Here is a 19,251-nt window from a genome sequence, read left to right as displayed (position 1 = left end):
AAAAGTTACAGTATGACAATCAAATTCTTTGATGATCAAATTTTCTTTGATCACTGGGAATGATGTCTTCAAGGATATATGTTCAATTGTTTAAAATGATTATTTTATAATGTAGTTGCTTCTCCTAACAGCAATTTCATGATATTTCAACAACACTAAACTATTATCTATAATTGCTATTTTATTTGATAAATATCAAAAGGGCAGAGTTTTCTATAGGTCTGTTTTCTACATCTTATTTTAGTTATTTCTAAATTCATTTGATTAAATAACTAATGCTTAAAATAGCTCTTACACATAAGAAGTCACATTTTTGTTGACTTATATTATTTATATATATATTGGATAGATAGGCATAGTCTTTATGACCATTATGATGGAGCAGGAGAACCATAGTTTTTGGAATCAAAACCTGGGTTTAATTCAGACTGGTACTTATTTCCTTTGGTTTTAGGAAAAATTACTTGCCCTATTTGGATCTTAGAAAACTGACATAAGATTGGATGATGTTTTAGTTTCTGTCTTTATCCAACAATTGTCCTGTGCCTTCTGGGAAAAAATTTTAGAATTTTTCCTAAAATATAGGATATTTTCCATTATTACCCAATATTGCTTACACAAGCACCCACAAAGCCCTTTCTGCTTATATCAGCTGTTAGTTATTAGGGTATCTTAAAGGTCTTATTGAAGTTCTGTAACTTAAAACTACACAAAGACTTTTGGACACCCTGTATAAGGTTTTAATGTTTATAAAACATTATGCATGCATCATTTCAATTGATCCTTGGTCCAATCCCATGAAATTGTTACTATGGATATTCCCCTTTATGCACATGAGGAAACTGATGAACCTGTAAGATAAATAAACACATCACTAGAAAATGTTGAAGACAAGATTCCAAACCAGATCTTATCTGATCCTAGTTCTTGTGACATTTATACTATAAAGTCATCAACTATAGCCCCCTGGCCCTACATGTTATTCATCCTGCTCCCATTTATATATATTCTTCCCCTCAAGGAAAAACATTATAGCATAGTGAAAGACACCTTGCCTCAGGACCAGTTCTACCTTGAATGCTTTCTGGCTGTTTGATCTTGGAAAAGTGAGTTAACATCTCAATGCTATAGGCACCCTCTTAGGCTGAAAATTTCAGAAAAATTGATGCCCATCACTGGTAGAGAGTTCCTCATCTGGTAGTGTCTTATAACAATAACATAATACTCCTGGTTTCTGTTTCTATGTTAATATTTCTCCACGTGCTCTGTACTTTAATTAAAAAAAAACAAACAGCAACCTAAGTTTAGGCTTGCTTAAACAGATAATTGATACTGTGAGATTAGAGATGGGAGAGAAAAATTAGATAACACCCAGTCCTCCATGTCTCCAGAAGCAACTTGAAATAGTCCTTTCATGATTTGTCACCTAAAGGGATAAATCCACAGGTAGATCACACCTTATTGTATAACCAGTGAATCATCAGCTCCACAATCAATAATGGTAATCTTTAGTCCTCTCAAAATATAAATCTCAAAACAATGAATTACATATGACACTTAACTCCAGGCAAATTCCATCCCAATCTACCAAACTTGGAAAATAGATCTAACTTGCCTCATGGAATGGTAATCTCCTCTACATGCACACACAAGCACACACACATGCATACATATATTTATACATATGTATATCATATATGTGCAAATGAAACATATATATTATGTATTAGTTGTATCATCTCAAGAAAATTATAATAGAAAAAATTCATGTGTACATCTATGTATGAGTATTTCTTACATGCCAATTATGTAGTCAAAAATCATTTTGATCTTCTACCTTATTATATCTATGGTTATCAATTTGTTTATTTTAACCTATGTTGATAGAATTAACCCTTTTTCAGAATAACTTCTGAATGATAACTATCTAGCAAATAGGAATGGATGATTATTTTTATTTCTTTCAGATTGATACACTTATCTACTTTTAGAAAGATTTATGACAACTTACACATTAAGTTGCAACTTAATTTATAGCAACTTTACATATAATATAAACTGTGTGTGTTAGTTATAAAAAAAGAATGAAGATTTTGTAAAAGAAACAGAGAAATCTGGTGTTACCAGTCATCTGAAAGGAGCTGATTGCTACCATCAGGCACTGAATTTGGTTCTAAATTTGGTGTCATTAGGTCAAAAAGGGAAATACAGTTTTATGTAGTTTCTATTTTTCTCAAAAAGGAATCTATTCAATATTACTTGCCAAGAAAAACATTTTTGGGGAACTGAGAATAAATGAAATCACTTTTTTTTAGATTGAGTCCTTGTATAAGGGAGATTAAGAAATAGTGAAAAACATTTTCAATTGTTTTATAAAAGATAAAATGCACTAATTCAAATGAATGGATTTTTATAATGACTGTTGGTATAAAAAGACTGAGAGGATAACATTATTATGCAAATTATAGGCGATATTTCTGTAGGAGGTTGACATGATATCTACTTATATTGTTTTCTACTGACCCAACTTTAAACAAGGAACTTGAAATACATAAATAAATATATTAAAAATAATTAACATAGTCTTTAGACAAAAGTACTTTTTTTTAAATTTTTTTTTTTGCAAAGCAATAGGGTTAAGAGGCTAACCCAAGGCCATATAACTAGGTAATTATTAAGTGTCTGAGGCTGGATTTGAACTCAGGTACTCCTGACTCCAGGGCCAGTGCTCTATCCACTGCATCACCTAGCTACCCCTAGTCTAAAGTACTTTCAACTCTGAAATTCTATTTTTTTCATCATTCTCCAGTAATACTAAAATTGTACATTTTTAAGGATGACTTTAATATAAGCTGAAGTCTAGTTAATGAATAATGGAATTGTTTAGACAATTAGAAAAAGTAAATATATTAAATCTATATGAACTGAGAAGCAATATACTAGTTATGAAAAACAACAATCTATACCTGCAAAGAGCAAATAGTCAATTATGGAAATGTTTTGCATGATTACATACATATAAAATATAGCAAATTGCTTGCTTTCTCAACAAGAAAAGTTAGGGAGAAGGGAGGGAATTTGGAACTCAAAGTTTTGGAAAGAAATGTTGAAAACTTTTTATATGCATCAAAAAATAAAAAAACTAAACAGAAAACAAAAAAGTTAAAATTGACTTTACATGTAACTTGGGCAAAATAAAATGTAATTAAAATTTTTTTTAAAGAGCAAATAGTTAGATGGTTAGGGAAAATGACAAAGGCAAAGAAAAAAAGGAACTAAATCCTAATGGAAAAATAACTGACTCTGGATTCTGAGAAATTCAGTTCAAATTTTATCTTATATCATACTTACTACCTATGTGACATTCCAAAAGTACTTAACTTTTCTTTCATCAATTTCCTTATTTACAAAAAATGTAGAAGTTTATTCTAAAGGATTATATGGTTCGTTCCTACTCTAAATCTCTGATGTAATACACTATATAGAAAGGCAGAACATAATTATGAAGGAAAAAACATAACAAAATGTAACATTGATTATGTACCTACTATGTGTATAATTTTATATATATATATATTTATATACATATACATATATAACAATCAGGGTGATGCAATGTTTTGACAAATCAGCATCCCCACCCTCAAATAATTTATGCTTGAATAAAGGAATGGCATTAATACAGATTTGTACAATATAAAATATTATATGATAAATACATTAAAGAATTACAAATAAGGATATATGCTATACATTTTGCTAAGTTAAAAGTAAACTGTGATTAAGAAGTGGTAGTGGTGGTACTGGTACTTGTGTTACAGAACAAAATAGTCTGTGAAGTCTGGGTGAGTAAATCCTTACTTATGGGTTTTGATGCAGATTATGAAAGTTTTAAGTAGCTGAGAGAATTTCAGTTGAGCTGATCGGGTGACTAGGAATTGAATAGGCAACAAGGGAAAGGAAAGTATTCTGCTCATGAAGATATGAGCAAAACTGTAGAAATAAGTAAGCACAGATGGGTTGAAAAATGGCAAAATGAAAACAAGGCTTAGTGATTAGCTAAATGTAGAAGAAGATAGATTATAGGAAGTTAAATGGTATGAGATAAGGCTTGAGAAAATATTTTAAATCTAGATTGTGATGAGCATTGAATTACAAATGAGTTTGTAGTTTAGATGGTAGGCAATTCAAATCCATTGAAGAATGATCAAATCAGTGAAATCAGAAGATTCATGGACCAAGGTAGGAAGGATAAATTGTATTAGGGATAGACTGAAGAAACAAGTCAGCAGGCTAATAGTCTAATTTAAAAGTGATGATGGCCTGAACTAATGTAATTACAATGAGAACAGAAAGGAGGCAAGTGATGCAAAATAGCTTGTGTTGCTCAAATCAACAAAATTTTCCAGTTTATTGACTTTGTAAGAGTGAAGAATAGGAACCAATTAAAGGCAAGTGCAATACTTCTAAGTGAGGGTGACTTAGAAAATGTAATAATACTGCCCATAGATATAGAAAAGTTAAAATCAGATTCTAGTTTGGGGTAGAGGGTAAAGAGTACTTTTTTGGAATATGTTGAGTTTGGTCTAAATGTGACATATATTTAGAGATATTTAAGCAATGGTCAAGGGTATCAGATTCTATAAGGATAATTAGGAAGTAAGGAAAAACATAACTGAGAAAAGTCATTTTCACATAAGGAATCTCAGAAACTCCAAGTTGGAAGGAAATTAAAGTTCATAAAAGTAGCTAGTTATCAAAAGGTGAAAGAGAGAACTCTAGATTCATCATTTCGTAGGTATAAGAAACTACCAGGATGCACACTTCCTCCATTTAGGACTGCAACTCCTGTAATTTATTGTCTTACAGAATTCCTAAGGGTATCAAGAAGTAATGCCCATGGTTCCATAACTAGCATGTATCAGAGATAAGACTTATACCTGACTCCTTTAAATTGCAAGACTGGAAATCCAACCACTACACTCTGCTGAATTTAATCACTCATTCATTTAAACAAAATATTTACATAAAATGAGCAGTAATATATTGTATCAAGTTTTAAAGATTATTTAAAGAAATTATTAACCAAATGGAAAAATTTTGATGGAGAATCCACATCATTGGACCATGTTTTGAGAACCACTGGCCTAACTTGATCCTCTCACATTATCTACCCATAGAGAAACTCATCTCCATAAATAGCTACTGAGATTTTACTAATAACTTTGAACTAGGAATTTCTGACACTTAGATACTTTTTAACACATTTCACAATAAATTTAAACTCATAATTAATATTTCTCACTCCACTGAGATACATTTATACACTTAGACACCAAATCTTTTTGATTTAATAATTGTTCTAACTTTAGTATGACATGTTTGACTTTATCAAATTCAAAGCTAAATCTTAGATGAAAGTATGTCAACCTATGTTAAAGTGTGCATTTATGGTTATTATTTAATATTTATAAAGAACACAGATCTTTTAATTCAGAGCAAACCCTAGCAAATAAAAATACAAGATAAAGTAGAATAAACAAAGCACACTAAACCCAAAGATACTTCAGCAATGAAGTTGATTTTCTTTTTAAAATAAGAATTACATTGGTCGTCGTAATCCTTCTTTGGTATATTAAACAGAAATAATATAATAGGATGGATAGAAAGCTTAACTGGTGTTTAGAAAGTCTAGATTCAAATATGACCTTTCTCATTTTATGGGTAAACCTGTTCAAGTCATTTAAACTCATTATTACTCACACAAATCCCTGGAAGTTATCTTGATAATTAATTAAGAAACATTTATATTGTGCCAGACACTCTTCTAAGTGATAAGGAGACATAAAAAGTCAAATACAACATGTTTTCAAGGCTTTTACATTCTAATAGGGAAAACACATAAAAATGTACATAAAGAGAAATATAGACTAGAAAAACTTATTGTGCAAGAGTAAGGCACTAATAGCTGGGGGTGAGGGACACTTAGAAAAAGTCTCCAGCAGACTGGGAGATTTGAGATGAAACTTGCAGGAAGACATGGAAACTAAAAGGCAGAAGTGAGTGAGAAGAACAATCCAGTGAAAGAGGAATGGACCTGGAATAACAAATGTGGATGAAGTATAATGTTCCAGGAGGCCTTGAATTATCAAGGGCTTGGAGGAAAATAGAGAATAAAATGGCTAGATAATTGTAAAGGAGCCAAGTTATGAGGAGACCATTTGATAACATGAGATTTATATTTGATTTTGGAGGTAATTGGGGCTACTGGATTTATTGGCAAAATTTGTGGTCAGACTAGACTGAGTAGATGAATTGAGTGGGTAGAAACTTGAAAAAGGAAGACAAATGAAAAGGCTATAGGGTCATAAAAAGTCTGGGTATCATCTATACCGAATTGATAAACATCTGATAATTGGTGAGTTAATCAAATGGAAACCATAAGCAAAATTAAGACAGTCCAGGACAAAACCTGAAGAACTATCCATTATTAGTGAATTTAAAAAATGAATGAAAAATCAGCAAAGGATGCTAAGAAGCAATGATTAGAGATCTAAAAAAGAAACCTATGAGAGAGCATGTCATAAAAAGAGGAATGTGAAGACAATTACTTAAACTTATCTCTTTTTCAAGGATTCAATCATGTTGGGAGGAGAGCTAGAGGGAGATAAGTAGTGGTAGAATGCATTAAAATATATTTTCATTATTGTTATTTTCACCATTATCATCATTGTTAGTTCATTTTTGGTTTTTTTTTATAGAATAAGGGAGAGAAATGTTTGTTAGAATAGACAGTAGAGGAGAAAATAGGGAGTGATTGACAATAAAGAAGGTTGGGATGATATTAAGGTCAATTTCTATAGGAAAATGAGAGATGAGATCAAGGATTTATATAGAGGAATTGATCTTGATAAGGAGAAAGGAAACTTCTTCATCCAAAATTTTAGCAAAGAGGAACCAATAATGACAAATGTCTGAATGACATGAAATGACTAGAAGGAGAAGGAAAAAAAAAGAGAGTTCATGGGAAATGGATTCATTTTGGGGGCTAAAATATGAAATTAGATCTTTAGTTTAGAGGATGGAAAAGGTAGTGTCATATAGGGTTGCTCATGCTTGAGAGTCATAAGAATTTTTTTGTATTTGTGATTATTTCAACACAAAGAAAAATAGAAACATATGAGCAAATTATCCATTTCTTACTTTTATTCTTTTTAGTTTTAAGAACCTACTTCAGCATTTATAGAAGATTTTTCAATGACATGAAGTCAATAAAGCCAACTTTAAGGAAATAAAATATTTAAGAATATATTTTACAAAAGGAGAATTACTTCTCTTGGAGTAGTAGTTCTCAAAGTGTCATATGTTGATCCTTGAGAGCACCAAGATTGTGTCAGGGGGTTAAAACTATTTCCATAATAATACTAAAGTACTTAAAATTTCTATTGCAGAAAATATTGAGAGATATAATCAACATATACAAAAGTTGTTTGAGGATCTCAATAACTTTTGAGTAGAAAAGGTCATAAGATCAAAAAGGTTGAGAACTGCTGCCACAGGAAATAAAAAGATACGTTTTTATAAATGTATAGTGTAAAGTCAGATACAAGAAATAAGAAAATAAAATAAGAGATCTAGTATATATGTATATGTATATGTATATATATATATATATATATGAATATTGACAACTTGTAATCAAATAGATCATAAAAAGAAAATGCTCTCAAAAGAATGATTGAGAAACTCATATAGAATAAAAATAAGAATATAAAAATGTAAGGATTGGACCTGAACTCCCCCTTGCATATTCATGTATGTTCTTTACTTCCTTGGAAATATGGAAACTTCTAGGTTTCTTCAGAAGTATTTTTTATGACACTAAATCAATCCAATTCAACAAACACTTGTTAGATATACATGGTATACATTAAGTTCTTGTCTAGCTACTAGGAAAAGAAAGATAAATTATATTCCTTGCCCACAAGAAATGTACAATCTGGGGGAAATGATCTATAAGATATATATATATAGAGAGAGAGGAAAAGAAAATACTATACTATACTAAAAATACCATACTATACTAAAATACTATACTATACTAAAAAATACTATAATATCCATGTTATCTCTCTTTTGAATGAATAAGTCTGTATGGAACTTATATTTTTAATTATGCTATGTATAAACTTTTAAAGAAGTAGAATTGAGGAGTGATTCATTAATAATATATTAGTAAGGATCCAAGCTTCCATTTGCATACACTTTCTGAATACTTCACTATAATAATCAGAGATACCAAACTTTATTTCTTCTCTTTTAAAAAAAGTTTTAGCATATTAACCACAGAAAAAATGAATGAGTAAATCATCACATTCAAGTAATTGGTTAAATCAGGATTAACCAGATTGGGAACAGGCAAATAAGATTCCACAGGAATCCCCTCAAAGAAACAGCAAAACACTAAAGACCCAGTCACATAGTTGAATATAGAAAAGTTTTTTAGCTAAGCCTTTTTTTTAATCTTATATTTTTCTCATCTGGCAATTTTGTCAGTTAGCAAATTTCTCCAAAGTCTGACTTGGATAACATTGTATCCTCAGTCTATAAAAGAACTCTACTAAAAGTCCCATCATCATATTGATTCAGAGGGGTTCTGTTGTAGGGGAAATAACCAATTGTACTTCTGACCCCAGGCAGCCATCTGTATCATCAGCAATAGGAGAACTAGGTAGGAAGTGTCTAGATCATTTCAAATTCATCAACATTTCTCTAAATATAATTCAAGTTGCCTTCTCTGAAAATGGTATATATAAATTCCCTCCTTCATATATGAAAGTGAAAATGATTATTTTAAATATATAAAAAATTAATGCTTACTGAATGAGTTTAATTTTATAGACAACCATTAGTTTACATAAATGCTAAAGGAATGATAAAAAAAATCTCCTATTATGCAGACTGTGTCCAATCAAGAACATAGAATAGAGTTACATAAGATAAGACTTGGATATAATGAAATGATAGGATGATCCAAAGATACCTAAGTAATTTAATTTATGAAACAAAATATAATCCATTATCACAATAATTCCAGGTCACTTCATTTTACCCTTTGTATATGTACAGTTTTTGCATGTTGTCTCCACATTACAATGTAAGCTTGAAGTCAAGAAATATTTATTATTCATTATATACCCAGAATTTAGCACAGTGCTTTGCACCTTAATAAGGAATTAATAAACATTTGTTCACTGACAGAAGAGTAAAATTAGTAGTTTCTACATATTTAATGAAAAAAATTCTTAATTTTTCCTTGGTTATTGTGGTTTCAAAAGGAGATATTTTTGAAATGTGAAATTTCCATTAACTTAAAGTATAATTAAATTTGCAGTTAGTTAAATCATAAGTTCTAAGCTCACATGTGAGTCATTTGTTGAAATGTCTCACATATGAAATGATGAATGATCACAAAATGCACTTTTAAGAAAGAAGCCTGATATGTTATGGCAACATTATATTGCGGCTTAACAACTTCTACTTTGTTTATAAAATATGGTGATTTCAACATCAATTTTCACTGTAGGAGATTTTCAGAAAGAAAAGAAGAACCAATTATAACTGAAAAGAATGATTTGGAAAGAGATAAGAATTGGTGGGATTCAAGTTTAAGAGAAGGCATTCTGGCTTGAAATGCTTTTTTTTAAAAAAAATCTAATTCAAGAGTGAATCAGCCTGGAAATATTATCTGTTTTTATGTAACCATTCAGAGGCTTTAAAAAAATGAAGATTTTAAAGAACTTTAATGCATCTTTCTTTGGCATTTTTAAAAAATCCTGCAATATCAACTGCTCTCAGTGGAAAGAATTCCAGACCAGGAGTAAGGAAGATTTGAGTTAAATTCCAGCCTCAGACACTTAATAGCTACATTACTCTGTTGTCCTCAGTTTTCTCAGTTGTAAAATGGGGATATAATATCTATCTTGCAAGGTTGTAGTAAGGATAAACTGTGATAATATTGATAAAGTACTTTTCACAGTACCTGGTTTATAGAAGGATTATGTAAATGCTACTTATTATATATCTATCTATCTATATATATGTATAATGAAAATTACCTTTTTTGTTGACTAGTATTTTAAAAACTTGATTTATCTTTTCTATACATAGTTATAGTTTCGGTCAGATTTGGTTTCTATTAGTATTCATCCATTAATAAAAATGAAAATAAAAATTAAGTTGGTATTTTAATGTTTTATGTAAATTCTCAAACTCTGGAACAGTTGTAGAAGGGGTATTAGCTTATTCAGTTTTCTTGTTATAATAAACTTTGTTCACTATTGCTAAGTAATATGATTTCCTTTCTTCCTGAAAATGAATATCAAAATGGTGGTCCCTCAAAGAAATTCATTGTTATGATGGCTTGCTGGAAGTTTGATAATAATGTAAAGTTGTATTGATGTCTCATAATCCTTTCTAGTGTTTAACATCTATATTTGAATGCCAAATTGAAAACTATCTGGAGCATTGGAAAGAGTTCAGTTCAATTATCAAAATGTCCTTGTTTTAAACAAGAAAATTTCTTTAAAGAAGTTAACTATGTACTTTATGTGATTAGAATATTTTGCAAATATTCTTCTTAATAGGAACTCTTGTTGGGCTTTAATAAAAAAATCTTCCATTAAAGTTAGATTGCAATTTTTCACAACCACATAAAGTTCTTTTGAGTTCTTGTGGCTAATACACCTTTTTTGGATGAAATTGATTTTACCATTTTATCCAAAGTACAATAACAATTTCTGAAAGCAAATTAAACTGAAGATTTATGGAATAGGATTATGCAACTTTTTAAAAAGAAATATATCCCAAAGTGGAAATATTTTAATTGAAACAAATTGCTTCTATTTGATAAAAAATATTTCTTTTTTCTTTCTTTCTTCCTTCCTTTCTTTGAAGGGAAGGAAGGAAGGAAGGAAGGAAGGAAGACCTAAGAAAGAAAGGCAAACCATGGCCACAAATAGGCATTTTATTACACAACTGAACTACCTTTACACATTTAACCCTGCAACTTCCAGCCCCATGAGACCTGAGCTAAGCACAGCACCAGCCCTCAGTAAGCAAAAGAGAAGAAAAGGGTGGGGCAGGTGAGCATTTCCCAAATTCAAAGAATTGTGTTTCTTTTTTTTTTTGGACACCACCAAGATCTGATGTCTCAGCCATTCTTCCAAGTCCAGAGTAGCATTGTCAGCTGATAGCTCTAAGCTGAGTTGATTTCTCCATACCCTTTACTTATTGAGTATTGCAATCTCCTCCACTTTGACAGCAGGAAATGTTTGGAAATTCCCCCTTTCCCAATTCCACTGTTGAAATTTCCTTATAATGTTAGTGGTGTGATGTGGCCCTTACTTCAGTGTCTGCTCCCACCTCTTTCACTAGTGAGTTCTTACCTTTTTTCTCAGTAGGGTTTCCTGTTAGAGTCCTTCAGGGATGCGTTCTCTTAAACAGAAGATTTTTGTGCTAGATACTGACCTTCTCACTGCCTTGGCTGGGGGTGGGTGAAGGGATGAGGGAAAAGAGATGCAAAACTAGTTATAGTTTTATAAATGTCTTGTTTAATTTCAAACTCCTTTGGGAACTTTCTAATGTTCATTTTGACTTTGTAGGGGGAGCTGAAAGGACAGGGAAGGGAAAAGAATCTGTATAATGTGAAGCAACTTCTTATTTTGTCTCATTTTTCTTAATTTATAAATAATTTTTATGGCTAAACTAAAAAACTGTGAATTTTTCTAATGCTAAAACAAACCTCCCATCTGGATATTAATTTTATTATTTGGAAAAAGAATAAATTTCAGTTTCTGTTTAGAAAAATGTTAGAATTGGGAAACAAGCTTATTAATTTAATGGTCTTAGTAAAGTGCTTTATTATGTTACATTAGAAGCAAGAGAGGCAAGAATGGTTTTAGCATTGACATTGAGAGGAAATATAATATGGTGGGATCAAGAAATTTTTTTTTTAGTTTTTGCCAGGCAATGGGGTTAAGTGGCTTGCCCAAGACCACACAACTAGGTAATTATTAAGTGTCTGAGGTCGGATTTGAACTCAGGTACTCCTGACTCCAGGGCCAGTGCTCTATCCACTGCGCAACCTAGCCACCCCCCACCAAGGGATCAAGACATCTAAAGCAATCTTGTAAGACATGCAGTGCACAGGTAAATAGACTTACCTACTTCAAAGAACATTATAATGCAGAAAAGCATAAAAATTACTAGTCATTACAGTGACCCTGAGTAGACAAAGTTAGACTAGTTTCACACTATCATTTTATGATGTAGGAAAAAGTATGTAAAACTTATTAAAAATTTTCTGTACAATTAATTATCAATCATCAATTAATTGCTTTCTATGATTCAAGCAATGAAAACATGACTTCCTTGATATTCATTAAACATTTAATGTTTAAATTATTTAGGAAATTTTGATATGTGGAACATATTTCCTTGGTTATATTAGATAATTAAAGTGCTGGTTTGCTACTTGCTGGCAGGTAATAGCCTCTCACAAAAAAGTAGAGCTTTTTTTTTTAAAGCAATCATTATGTTTTTATTTCAAGGATTAGCTTCTATTGTGATTGCAATTTAAAAAAGAAAGCAAAAATCAAAACAAACAAAAAAGAAATGAGGAAGTTCACATTCTTTGGGAAATAATAATATTGCCTTTCATGATTTCCCTTTGTACAATCTTAGATTTTCCATGACTCCTTAATAGTGTATTCATTTGGGGAAGAATGAACATTTTATAAAGATGGTAATGCCCAAGTTGATGATGGATAGCTTTATATTCAATAGAGTTTTGCAGTCTTTCAGATTAGCTAAAGCAATCAAAGCATTTTAGCTTGCTTTTTATGACTATAAATTAAATTTTACAATGAAATGACATTTGTGAGTTTCTAAGTTTTAATTATTGTACTGAAAAAGGTCCATGACTTCATATGGATCCCTAAAGGTAATTGTAAAGGCTGAGTTTATTGACCTATTGGAACAGAACTTTGACTTCAGTTCCATCATAATATGTACCTGTTTTGACTTTAATATTGGAAAATTCATGAATTGTTGCATGTGTATGTGTGCATATGAATGTCTGAGGGGATATATAGGAAACTTCCTAAATTAAGATGCTGTTAAAATGATATAAATTTGTGAAAGAATCATATAAGGAAATTGGTCAAGAAAAGTTGCATTTTCTAGTGAATAAGTGATTTCTCAGTGACTTCCTCCTACATAAACTCTCTCTAACACTTATAGGCACACATCAATCCTTCCATGTATGTAACAAAATATAGTCATTCAAAGCAAATCAGAGTATTTTGCACATATTGAAATATATGTCTCATTTATCTCTGTAGTTCGCCATCTTTGTCAAAAGTCTAAGGACATATTTTCCCATCAGTCTTCTAAAATCACAAGCATAATTTAGCATTGCATTAATCTAAGTTCTGGCGTGTTTCACTGTTCCTCTATTTCATCTTATTGTGATTATCCTGTAAAACGTTTTCTTGCTCTTGCTTCCTTTCCTATGCATCAGTTCATAGAAGTCTTGTGGGGCACATCTGCAGCATTAGTCTATTTCACATGAAAATCTGCAAACAGTGAACCAAAGATAGAAGTATTGATTTAACTAATGAGCTTGAAAGTATTAAACAAGTAACAGCTGTTTCACTTGGAGATGTTTCTCTCAGTGAGAACTCTGAAAGTAAACAGGGAAAAAAATGAAATGTGAGAGTCACTGGGGCTGGGTAATTTCAGAAGGTGTGAATAATACAGCAATCTAAGAAATGTGAGCATCTTTGAAAGGCCTTGTTGACTTTAGGTATGACCTAGAAAGTTTGTATGGTATTATCAAGATTCTGATATTTAACAGAAATAAAATATGTTATAAAATAAATGATAATTTATCAAGAGTTATTTTTCCTCTCAAAAGGTGACAATGATCAGCTCACAACACTCCAACAAATCAAACGTAAAAATATGACTTTTTGAGGAGCTCTATTCACTTTTTCTTCCTGGAGAAAATGGAGTTAGTTAAATTAGGATCTTTCTGAGTTTATTATAGAAAGAATGCTTTAAAAGATCCTGAAAAATGTTTTTCTCACAGCAGCATATATGGAAAATTACCCAATCAAGGTTCAAAAGAATAAGTGACATCAAATGGCAAAGACAGCCACACTAGTCTTCAATCAGTCTTTTTGTTAATTTATTTTTAAATCTCTTGAAAGGCAAGACCATTATGAAGGGAGCTGGATAAAATGGAAAGTGTACCTTATGAGTCAAGTCTAAATTCTAGTTCTTTCACTTATTAGTTATGTTATCTTTGACAAGTAACAACATTTTGGGATCTTAGTCTCTAGAATGCAAATATTTTTTCAAAATTTTACAATTATCCACTATAAAAATCACAGTTTTAAATGATCCTCCATTTTCAGCAATCTATCATCATCATTACTATGTGATATACACTTGAAGAATATTGATGATACTTGTCTGGATTTCATCAGTTTATTTTCTCCACTAATGTAGACTGTAACATACCAAAGTCTTCCTCAGTTATACAGTTCTTATATGCATTCTTCCAAAATCGTTCATTAAAAAATAATCCTGAACTCAAAAATCAGACTTTTCTTTAGGTCATCTTATATTTCATGAATGCTGGTATTTGAAGTCACTATTATTATTTGATCTTAACATATAACTTTCTCACTTCTTTTTCTAGTGCTTTATGTGCCCTTGATGATGTCTACTATGCCACTAAATTGAAGAAGTCATTTTGATTTGATGTAGCTTATTCATATTCATGATTTACCTTTCATTTGTCCTTTGAATAACTGGCAAATGGAGTCCTATCAAAAATGAGGTATTTTTTATATTTCTGCTTTTTTATATTATTGTTGCAAAATTTTTCCTACTTTACTTTGGTTAATCCAGAATTGATTATATAGAGATTATTTCAACCTCCAAAATGTGTCTCTTCCTATGCTTTATTTAATAAAATATTCTCTTAGATCTCTTTTTTCTGTTTGATGTATCATTTTTATTATGAAGTGATTATCCTAGCAATGGAAGAAATTAAACAGATGTATTTCATTTCCTAAAATTTGTACCATTGCATGGTAAAAAATAAAGGTAATTCCATTTCTGGCCATGGGAGCATATATATATTTATATACCTGGAAAAGTCTTTACAAGTCATCTAGTCTAAAGCATTCAATTCACACATGAGAAAATGCCAACGCAGAAAAGTCAATTGGCTTGCTTATGATTGTTGTTGGTGGAAATGTTCAGGTGTTTCAATTGTGTCCAATTCTTTTGAACAAATTTGAGATTTTCTTGGCAAAGATACTAGAATGGAAAAGAATTCTCTAGTTAATTTTTTGGATGAGAAACTAAACTGAGACAAATGGGTTAATAATTTGCTAGTAAATGTATGAGATCAGATTTGAACTCAGAAAGATGAATCATCCTAACTCTAGGCCCAGCACTCTCTCTCCTGTATCATTTAACTGTTCATGTCTAAGGTCACCCAATCCCAATTAGGAAAAGTGGAATTTAAATGTCTTGTGATTTGTCCTGTAGGGTCAGAGGAGGTGTGATATTTATGTGACGAAAGTCAAGGATAACCAACAAAAATTCTGTATGTTCCTTTGGTATTTCCATAATATGAAAAATTCCTCAGGAATTCTCCTCCAGCTTGTTGATTAAGAATCTTTTGAAAAATCTATGGAATATAGACAAAAGTTGCACAGGATAAAAAGTGCACTCTTGTTATAAGTTGCCCTCTTAAAGGAAGTATTTTCATGGAAGACACAACAGAGCCACAGAAGTATTGAAATAATTATTTACAAATTTTTATATGAAACTCCCTGTCAACATCCTGGATAGAAGGAAATTTATAGCTCTCTAAGATAAGATGAAGTATCATTTTAGTACTTGAAATACTGTTATACAAGCCTCTCTGCCTTGTTAATTGTGAAGTCAAGATTCCACGTAGCACCAGATGTAGTACATTAAAAAAAACAAACAAAGGCAAAGAGGAAACCTTCAGTATTGACAGAAAATATTCCTCTACATATGGCATTTTAGAAGAAATTATTTACCTGAAATGTCTTCAAAGGGAATTAGTCCTATCTTTAAGATAATGTCTTGACCTTCAGCCAAGATGGCAGAAAAAGGCAGGCACTGTGCTAAGGTCTCCTTGTTTCCCCTCAGAAATAATACAAAAGAAACCTCTGAACAGGAATTTGATCAACAAAACCCAGAAAGGGAAGCTAAGAGAAGAACATCTACCAACAAGGTCTGTCTCAGGGGACCGTGGATGAACCTGGAGTGGAGAACAGAGAGTCAGCCCAGGGGCAGTTGCAGGGTAAAGCCAGAGGATTGACCTTAGCAGTGGAGGCTTTGGCTGTGGAAGCAAAGTCTGTGGAGCCTCAGCAGGGCTGGAGGGTGAATACCAGCACAGATTGTTGCAGAGTGCAGACCTCAATCTGCTCAGCTCAGGTTTTGAGTTCCATACCCTACCCAAGACAAACACAGTTATAGCCACCCTGCCCCCACCTCAGCTCAGGTGTGGGCAGCAGAGCTCCCCCAACTTAATAGGGAGATTGCCCTAGGTACCAGACCACAATGTTAAAGGATAATTGAGACCCTGCTGTTTCCCCCACCCCCTAGAGAGAGTGCCTGAAATCAAGATCACAGACACTCCAGAGAAAACAACCTGCACCCCCTACTGGCCAGCACACTTGGAGTTACTAAGCCAAGTTAGCAAAGCCTCTAGGGTTTTCAAAACCAAACACTGTGAGCCAGCCCCTACCCCAAACTAGATCCTAGGAAAATCAAGAAAGGCCAATAGTAAGGGGTGGGGGGCTGTTGAAAACTACTTTGAAATCACAAATCCTAGGCTAGAAAGATCTAGGACTTCTGAGGAGAATATGAATTGGTCTCTATCCCAGAAAGACTTCCTAGAAGAAATCAGGAAGGAATTTAAAAACAATTTGGAAGAAATGGGGGAAAAACTCAAGAGAAAATTAACACCTTGCAATAAAAAAAAATCCTTGGAAAATACAGTTGGAAAAATAGAAAAAGATTGGGCAAATAGAAAAACCCCTTCAAAAATAGAATTGACCAATTGAAAAAGGAGTTGCAAAAGGTAAATGAAGAAAAGTCCTCTCTAAAAAATAATGGAATCTTTGGAAACCAATGACTTCATGAGACAATACTATTAAACAAAACCAAAAAATAAAAAAAAAATAGAAGAAAATGTTAAGTGTTTCATCAGCAAAACCACTGACCTTGAGAAATGATCAAGGAGAGACAATCAAACCTTTGGGCTTCCTGAAAATATTGAAGAGTCTGAATTTATATTACAGTATTTAGTGATGGAAAACTGCCCTGATATCATGGACTCAGAGGGTAAAATAGTTATTTAAAGAATATATTGATCCCTTCCAGAAAGGGATCCCAAAATGTAAACACCAAGGAATATTGTGGCCAAATTCCAGAACTATTAGATAAAAGAGAAAATCCTGCAACTAGCCAGAAAGAAACAATTTAGATACCAAGTGTCTAAGCCACAGTAAGGATTACACAGGACCTGGCTGCATCAATATTAAGGGATCAAAGGGCCTGGAATGAGATATTATGAAGAGTAAGGGAATGCAGCCAAGAATCCACTGTTTGGCAAAACTGAGCCTCTGTTCCAGGGAAAAGATGGACATTTAATGAAACAAGAGACTTCCAAGTTTTCCTGATGAAAAGAACAGAACTAAATAGAAAATTTGGACATCAAACAGGAGACTCAAGAGACAAATGTAAAAGTAAAAAAAACCCAAAAGGGTAAATCAAAAAAATGCTATCCAAAAAGATGAAACTGGCTATATATCCCCACCTGGGAGAAAGATTCTCATAACTCTCAAGAATTGTAATTCTATTAGAGAGAATATACTTAGCCAGAAGTGTTGGACACTCATGACTTATTCATTACTCTTATAGAATGATTTAAAAACATCTCCTTAAAAAGGGGGAACAGAAAAGAGACAGGAGGATGAAGGAGATTGATTGGGGTACATCACCTTACATAAAGAAGTACAAAGGACCTATTGCAATAGAGGGGGGGGAAAGGAGGAGGTGAGTACTACCTGAATCTTACTTTCATCAGATTAGGCCTAAAGTTAACACACACACACACACACACACACACACACACACACACACACACACATTCAGTTAAGTTGAGAAACTTACCTTTCAAGTATTAAAAGTGGAAAAGGGGAGGGGGTAGGAAAAGAACTAACAGAAGGAAGAGGGGGCAGAGGGAAAGGGGAAAGAAAGAGTTTGGATACAAGGGGGGAAACACACTGAAAATGGTGGAGAAACAAAATACTGAGGAATATGGATAAAATGAAAAAAGGGGAAAATATAAACATAGGAAAGATAGCATGGAGGCCAATAAAAAGTTAGTAATTATAATTGTTAATGTGAATGGTATGAACTCTCCCATAAAACATAAGTGAATAGCAGACTGGTTCAAAAACCAGAACAATATACTGCTTACAAGAAACTCATTTGAAGCAGAGAGATGCATACAGAGTAAAGATGAAAGGTTAGAGCAAAATATATTTTGCTTTGGCTAAAGTGAAAAAAGCAGGGATAACAATCCTTATCTCAGACAAAGGAGCTGTAAAAATAGATAGCATTAAAAGAGATAAGAAAGGAAACTATATTCTCCTAAAAGGTACCATAGGTAAATGAAGCAATTTCAATACTAAATATGTATGCATCAAGTGGTATAGCCTCCAAATTCTTTGAGGAGAAGTTGAATGAATTACAGGAAGACATAGACAGTAAAAGTCTACTGGTGGGAGACCTCAACCCCCTACTCTCATAAATCTAACCATAAAATAAACAAGAAGGAAGTTAAGGTGATAATTAGAATGTTAGAAAGCTAAACATGATAGACCTTTGGAGAAAGTTGAATGAGGATAGAAAGGAATATACTTTTTTTTCCTGCAGTACATGACACGCAAAAATTGATCATGTACTAGAGCATAAAAACCTAATAATCAAATGTAGAAAGGCAGAAATAGTGAATATATCCTTCTCAGATCATAATGCAATAAAAATCACTTGCTATAATAGGCCAGGGAGAAATAGATCTAAAACTGATTGGAAACTAAATAATCTCATTTTTAAAGAATGAGTGGA

At 32.2% G+C, this 19,251-nt stretch overlaps 1 long non-coding RNA gene across 2 annotated transcripts in view; it reads left to right on the top strand.

Annotated features, from left to right (window-relative positions):
• The window catches only part of LOC141516248 (uncharacterized), a 108,822-nt gene extending 93,842 nt beyond the window's left edge, over positions 1 to 14,980 (top strand). For both annotated transcript variants that reach the window (XR_012476649.1, XR_012476650.1), the window contains one exon: positions 14,768 to 14,980. This is a non-coding gene — a long non-coding RNA (uncharacterized LOC141516248). The remainder of the gene's footprint in view (positions 1 to 14,767) is intronic.
• Positions 14,981 to 19,251: the final 4,271 nt, after the last annotated feature.

This window comes from Macrotis lagotis, chromosome 3 (assembly GCF_037893015.1).
Source record: "Macrotis lagotis isolate mMagLag1 chromosome 3, bilby.v1.9.chrom.fasta, whole genome shotgun sequence".
Lineage (NCBI taxonomy): Eukaryota > Metazoa > Chordata > Mammalia > Peramelemorphia > Peramelidae > Macrotis > Macrotis lagotis.
This window is presented reverse-complemented; position numbering and strand designations above follow the sequence as displayed.